Source organism: Ptychodera flava, unplaced genomic scaffold, assembly GCF_041260155.1.
Source record: "Ptychodera flava strain L36383 unplaced genomic scaffold, AS_Pfla_20210202 Scaffold_89__1_contigs__length_443570_pilon, whole genome shotgun sequence".
In the NCBI taxonomy this organism is placed as follows: Eukaryota; Metazoa; Hemichordata; class Enteropneusta; family Ptychoderidae; genus Ptychodera; species Ptychodera flava.
In genome coordinates this window covers 346,909-354,610 of record NW_027248411.1, presented here as the reverse complement: position 1 = coordinate 354,610, position 7,702 = coordinate 346,909, and the positions used below count along the sequence as shown (strand labels likewise).

The following is a 7,702-nucleotide window of genomic DNA, read 5'->3' as shown; positions in this document are numbered from 1 at the left end:
GGTGCCTGAATGGATTGTCGACCTGGGTAGCCATATTGCGTACCCACAGTGGCCGGGAAGGGGAAAGATAAAATCCACCCCAATCCAGCCAATCGAGCTTTAAAAACCTCAAAAACTACGCAAAACTGAAAGTATCAATTACTCACGAAGTAAATATACCAGTAGAGTTGATCAATAACGCTGAATGATGAGAATACAACACAAAATTCAGGAGCCCATCTACCACACGTCCGCACGGAGTAGTAGTAGTAGTAGTAGTAGTAGTAGTAGTAGTAGTAGTAGTAGTAGTAGTAGTAGTAGTAGTAGTAGTAGTAGTAGTAGTAGTAGTAGTAGTAGTAGTAGTAGTTTTTCAATCATCTTCATTTCACAGATGTCCCTATTTACATGCTGGAACTTAAATGGTAAGCTTTACATCGTCAGGAACAATGCAAACATAGCATAAAGCAAAAATGAAAGAGGATCAACAACAGAAACGTATAATAAACTGGTCCCTTAATAATTCAAAAAGGCGAGACAAATTACCACCGGACGAAAACAGAGCAGATCCTTATATGTGAAAAATGAGTTGTTTGTTCAGTGAAAACTAATTTAGGTGTTATAGCAGAAATAACATGTAGGAGCGATTAGATGTTTTAGATGTTTGAACACTAAAGGAAAGTATGTAAGAGTGAAACGATGTCATTTAAGAGGGAACAGTTGGCTTCTGAAAGGAAACCAGCATGGAACAAAAATGAACCAGTTTGATAGCCTCCGTACAGAAATCACCATATCCCCAGGACCCCTTTTTCTTTATGTTGGGATCACAATTACTCACAGCAAAGTTTGGTTTGATGGAATGAGCAATGCTCAAAATGTCCCTCCAGATTGTGTCTAATCTGTCTTATGATGACCGAGTAAATACATTTTAACAAGTTAGAGCTGAATTAGCATGTCTTAGAGGATAGCAATGCCATTCAGTATGCATGTGTATTGTAGGAAGGGTGTTTCAGATGTCCATTGAGTTGTCATCAAATGTGAATCAACATAAAATGTCATCTCATGTCTACATCTATAGAATTCACTGCAGTTATTGATATTTGAAACTGAAATGTGCAAATGTAGTTAAGTTCTTTCATGACTGCACAAATACAATCAGACCTCTGGCAGTTGAGGTAAAATGGTATGTAGGTGAGCTCTCAATGTAAATACATGTAATTACGGGAAAGGGAGAATATAACTTTTTCATACCATGCCAGGAGATGACGTATCTGGAATTTAGCTCACTGAGCTTGTACTTAATAATACAGCAATGACTCACATATTTATTGCTCGTTAAATGCAAAATACATTTGGCAGTTTTGACAACTTTGAGTAATTTATATCAAGGTTCCTTTGTACGCTCATGTTTGTATTACTTGCATATCTTTACAAGTTAAAAACTAGCAAAATTACTATTTATACTTAATTACTGCAGAATCAACAGTCTGTGAATTACCCAAAAGAGGACGACCAAGTGAAGGTAGTCGGCATTCAAGCAAACAACACATGCAAACAAGCAACCTACCAAGTAAGTACATGTAATGGAGAAATTTCGCTTTTTCCATATTAACTGATTTTCAAATTATATATGTTTACTTATCATACTCCGTAGATTCTGCCACACTGAGCACACATTGATCTGTGGTTATCAAAAATACTAAGAGAGGTCAAAATGGTCAGCTAACTCTAATCAGTATCAAGTCCCCATACCATTCTGGCTCTTCTCTATCAAGTGTGGTAGAAATTGATATATATTGGGCTGGTAGTTCAAGAGAGGACTTCGGCAAAATTTCTCAAAAATCTCCACGTGAAAGTATACTTTTGAAACACATCTGAACGAGATCATCCGTAGGATTTTGCAGAGAATACAAGATGTACAAAGTTAGTGCTTGCGAGAACAAAAAAATCAAAAGCCAGCATTACTGGCCCTTTAATGAACTTTCTTAATAAGGAATATACATTTGTGGACATACTAGACCCTACAGTTCATGAAATTTGCTACGTACATGGAAGGTACTATGATATAATAGTAATAGAAGTCATTTTGCATTTTAACTTGCTTTCCAAATTAGGGATATATACATACTGACTCGACCAAAGACTAAACTTGCTACGTGCATTGAAGACACTATTGACGTTTTTGTTTAGGTTACTACTCTCCTATGCATCTTTTATTTACCTGCTTATCAATAAACAAAATGCTACCAAATCAGCCAAGTAGATCAACAGTTCAAACACGAGTTGATCCACCAGGCTTGATGCGTAATGACTTGTAAAAATGTCACCATTTCAGATTTTCATGTTGAAATAAAATAGTTTGAGGTCAAATGTCAAGTAGGATCTAATAACACCAAGATTTTTACTGTATGATCGAACTCTACTAGGTTAAAGACCCAAGTGTATGACAGTCAGTTGATAATCATTTGGTAAACATTTAATGATAATTTTGTAAACTAACCAATTCATGTGCTTGTGTTTTATAGGCATGACAGGTGAAGTCACAGTTGTGATTGATGAAGAGGAAGAAAAAGAAAGCAGACAGCTTGGCCTTGAAGAAAGGAGATTAAAACTCAGAGAAAAAATGCAAAGGTAGCACTCCAAGAAAATCTAGGAGAGTTAGTTAGGAAATACATTAACTCAGTACCAGAAAATGATACGGCTAAGCTTGCAGAATGCATGAAAACATTAAAAGAATATGGGGCTGACTTGAGTGAAGTTAAAAAGGGGTCCCTACTCTTCATTCTGAGTTTTCTTACAGAGGAGGAATTAGATTATTTCTGGCAGAAATATAAAGATGGTACAGTGGAGAAGGCTCTAACTAATATACTTATACCAACTGACATAAGAGACAAAGCTGAGGAGGCTGGTATTGCCATCATAATCAAGCTCAAGATAGATGAGAAGGAGTACAAAGAAGTAAAACAAAAGATGCATGGTAAGTTGCTGGTGAATTATATAATGAGAAAATAACAATATCAGGGATTAACATACAATTTTAATTCAAACATTAAAAGAATTAGAGCCCTTTGATAATGAAAACACTCAGGCCTTACACTCTTCAAAATATGGTATAACAATTTGATAACTTGCACAGTAGCAATGGAGAAATTGTGACTTTGATCACTAAATGTTAATTTTCTTGACTCGGCAACTGGATTTTAAAGCTGTAGAGCTTTTTGGCGAATATTACCATGGATTTATCTAATTTTAACTTTTAACGGTCATTTTCTCATTCTTAATCACTAAAACAGAAATGTCAGCTGTTTCCTCAGCGTTCAGAGCAACATGGCGTCGAGATACAGTGTGTAGTAAATGGGAAGCGTTTGTCATGGATCAAGTACAAGATAAAAACAAGCAGGAAATCTGATTGCACAGTCAAAGTTTGATCCCGTAGTTGATGCCCTGACACAAGAAGAGTTTTTCTTTCCTTGCCTTGTATCCTTTTGGTTTGAGAATTCCTTTACTTTTCCTCCAACAGTAACAAAAGCAACTGAGTATGCTGTCATACAGCATGCAGAGATGTATTGTAAAGAAAATAATGTAAAAGTGGAAGATTTCAGAGAAATTATAAAAGTGAGGTTTAATGAAATGGGAAAGTATCTGTATGATCACATAACTGCAGAAAATGCGGGTAAAATGTATCTCTCGTGGATTGATACAAGTATTTCAAATTTAGAATCACACTTTTTTGGTTTGTTGACTAAGTCTGATGATTGTTACACTTTCCAAACAAATATGTATACAGTTACATCATTGCAACGTATTTCAGTAACATCGCTGCATTGTCACCTAGTTATATCCCAGTGTTACTCAGAGAAGAGAAAATTAAGATTTTGCAAGCCAACCTATCATATTGTTTCCCTTATGTCACCGGGATTTTGGGGGAGAAAGCATTGTGTTTCCTAAAAGAAGTTGTTAAATTTTGTGAAACACAAGTTTCCGTTAATATTAACAACCTTGGATTGGTTGGTAACTGTTTGTTTGAATCCGAGAGGCCTCTCTGTCTTTGCAGGAGAAATTGAGAAAGTGATAGGTCAGAACTACACCTTAAATCTGTCAACTTGTACAGGCATCTCCAACAAAACTATACATGCTCTCTCTGTAATTTTACAGTACACTTCTTTAATCAAAGACATCAACTTGTATTCAGAGACTGATGAAGCATTTCTCTCAAGTGAATTCAAAGAATGTCTGACAAATATTATTGGAGATCCGTTAGCTGTTGACAGGTGTACAGTCACAATAAACAATTCTCATGACTTCACTGTAACTGCCAAATTGTTTAGAATTCTATCATTGCTATGTAACATGCAACATCAAGATCTGGCAGTGATACAACTCTGCAACCAGCAGTTACATCATTGACCATTTCAAGTAATGTGAGCATACTTGATGAAATTGAGAAATGCACGATGGAAATGTTATAGAGGCATTGTCATGTATGCCACACATTGAGAAACTAAGCCTCACAGGATTTGGAGAAAAACTCTGTGAGCATTTCTCTACTCCATTTGTCTGAAGAAACTGTCAACTTAAGTATCAACATATTGTGTTTACCTGAAAATGACTTGTCCTGGGAGCATTGCAGATTACTGTTAGAGGCAATGAATGCAATACCATGTCTTACCAGTTTAGACCTAAGCAGAAACAATATTGGCAGTTTAGGGTGCCAGTACCGCTACCAATAAAAGACGAAATAGAAGTAAGAGTAGATAATACTAATATTGCACATCGCTTATTTCAAATTCTACCACTGTGTACCTCTACAGAACAGGTGCAAGATGTCTGTGATCTCACTGTTAAATCCCTGGATGATATTGCCAGTTTAATAAGAAATTTAGAAAATGTAACACATATAGATTGTACACAGTTAGGTAACAGTCAGTTGTTGACATTGTGTCAAAATTTATCAGTATTCAGTAAAAGTGTAAGCATTGATCTGAGTGGCTGTGAGCTAAACCAACATATTGGTTTGTTACTTAGTGAGAGACTGAAACATTTAAAGGAGCTTAAAAAGGTAGATCTGAGTCATTGTTGTGTTGGCAGAGATGCTATGAAAATATTGCATTACATTTCTCTGAAAGTCACAGATTTAAACCTTAGTGCAACCAACATGCCAGCTCTTCTGCTTACTGGGTTGAAACGTTTCAGCAATTTGAAGTATCTTAACATCAGTAACAACAATTTGAAAGCCAATGATCACATTTTTAGATTCATTCCCACATCAGTGACTCACTTAAATCTAAGTCAAAGTGATCTTCATGGATGGAGCTTTGAAAAACTGGACAGTTACACACAACTTAAAGAATTAGATCTAAGTTATAGTAAACTCACCTTTGTTGACATGCAAAAGATTTTAAAATCTATTTCAACTTCAATCACTGCACTTAATGTCAGCCATAACAATTTGAAAAGAATTGAAGAGTCCTTTGAGAATTTAACTCAATTGAAGCAGTTGAACTTGAGCAATAATGGTCTTGAATCATGCATATATCTTTCCGTACCATCCTCAATAACACATTTAAATCTAAGTCACAACCAGATATCACATATAGGCCATAGTTTCAATAATTTATCACAGTTGACACATCTTGATATGAGTCATAACAAGGTTAATCAATCACTAATTGACATACTCAAACATTTACCAACAAGATCAAGGTATTTGGATTTCAGTTCAAATTGTATTGAAAACGTGGCAAAAGTTGGTAATGTTATCTCCACTTTCAATGACCTTCAGTTAATTAACCTTGGCTCAAATAAGTTCACCGATATCGGTATTCAAAATTTGTTGAATGATATCAAAAGCACAGATATGGTAAAAATTGGTGTAAGTCATAACTTTACTCTGATGCCCCATATCATTGATCAAATGCCAACTGTATCAATCAACTTAGAGCAAGATAACTTACGACTCAGTGATGTTGAGAGCAGTTCTATCTATGATAATTTGATGCAAGTTACAGAGGTTAATGTGTCTGGGTTATCAAAAAAGGAATGTAACTGGATTTGTGAGAGTTTAATCTTGTTGACAAACTTGACTAAGTAGTAATGACAGAATGTTGCGTTAGAGATGTATGGTACCTCATCAGAGGTATAAAACATCTCCATAATTTGACAGATTTAGATTTGAGTAACAATCAGTTCGACAATGTCACGATACATCGTATCGTGAGAGTTTTGCCATCTACACTGATTAGTTTGAATCTTTCACACAATATGGCAAAATCAGAATTGAACTTAAAACATCTCACAAAGTTAATGAGGCTTGACGTAAGCCACAATAGGCTACATTTGTCAATGTATTCTTTGCTATCAAATATTTCACAAACACTACAGTATTTGGATGTCAGTTTCAATAAAATTCAAAATGTTAAACACATAGGTGAACTAATATCCAGTCATAGTCATTTGAGTTATATAAACATGAGTTCAAACAGAATTGGTGCCTTTGGAGTTCAGATACTGTTTTCTGAAATAGAAAACTGTGATACTAATTGTGACATTGATGTGAGTCATAATTTGTCTGGGCTACAAAAAATCGTTCCACATATTACATGGCAACCCCCAGTATCAGCTAGTTTACCTGATTTTGATAGAGAAAACCTGACATTAAAAGATGAAAAGTTGCAGGCCGTTTTTAGAAACATTTCAAAGGTTACTGCTGTAGATATTCCACAGAATGTAGAGTGGTCTGAAACTGAATACAAGAATGTGTTGAATGATTTAGCAATTTTTTCCAATATGGAATAGCTTACACTTGTAGTGTTAAACCCAACTACTTGCACCTTGGTAGCTAAAAGCTTGAAAAACCTTAGTTATTTGAGATACTTGGACATTAGTGGAAGTAAAATTGATAATCAAAGTGTTGAATTTGTTGGAAATGCTCTACTTTCACTAGAGAGACTAACGTACATTAATTTTAGTAAGACCAACATTGGCATGTCCGAAATAGCATTTCTACTTGACATTCATAGGAAGCATGCTTGTCAACCATTCATCAATGTTGCCCATAATGTTCATTTCCTACAAGCCATCATTCCTTGCATTAAAGATCAGTTAAGTGGGTCATCGATTGACGCTACACGTTTTTATTCAGATGAATTACCTGTCCAATCTTTTGCTGATGTTGTACAAATGCCTCAACTGACAAAGCTAACTGCTAAATGGATACACTGGACTAACAAGGACTTTACAGACTTTATACAATGGCTTAATTATCTGAACCCTGAGTTATTGGATATGAGTCATAATAACATAGGAAACAGTAGTACAAAGCAGCTGGGTGAAGTGATGAGGTCAATGACTGGACTTACTTATCTTGATCTAAGTAATAATAACATAGGAGACAGTGGTGCAAAGAATTTGAGTGAAGGGATGAGGTCAATGCATAGACTTACTCGTCTTGATCTTCGTCATAATAAGATAGGATACATTGGTGCAAAGAGTTTGAGTGAAGGATTAAGTCATGCATGGACTTACTCATCTTGATCTTAGTCATAATAAGATAGGATACATTGGTGCAAAGAGTTTGAGTGAAGGGATTAAGTCAATGCATGGACTTACTCATCTTGATCTTAGTCATAATAAGATGGGTTACATTGGTGCAAAAAGTTTGAGTAAAGGGATGGCATCAATGTATGGACTTACTCATCTTGATCTTAGTCACAATAACATAGGACAC

The 7,702-nt window shown here is 35.4% G+C and overlaps 1 long non-coding RNA gene across 1 annotated transcript; it reads left to right on the top strand.

Moving 5' to 3' along the window:
• Positions 1-1,451: 1,451 nt before the first annotated feature.
• On the top strand, positions 1,452-4,319 carry LOC139129073 (uncharacterized). Its single transcript, XR_011551496.1, has 3 exons — positions 1,452-1,546; positions 2,502-2,953; positions 3,270-4,319. It is a non-coding gene; the product is annotated as an uncharacterized lncRNA (long non-coding RNA).
• The last annotated feature ends 3,383 nt before the right edge of the window (positions 4,320-7,702 follow it).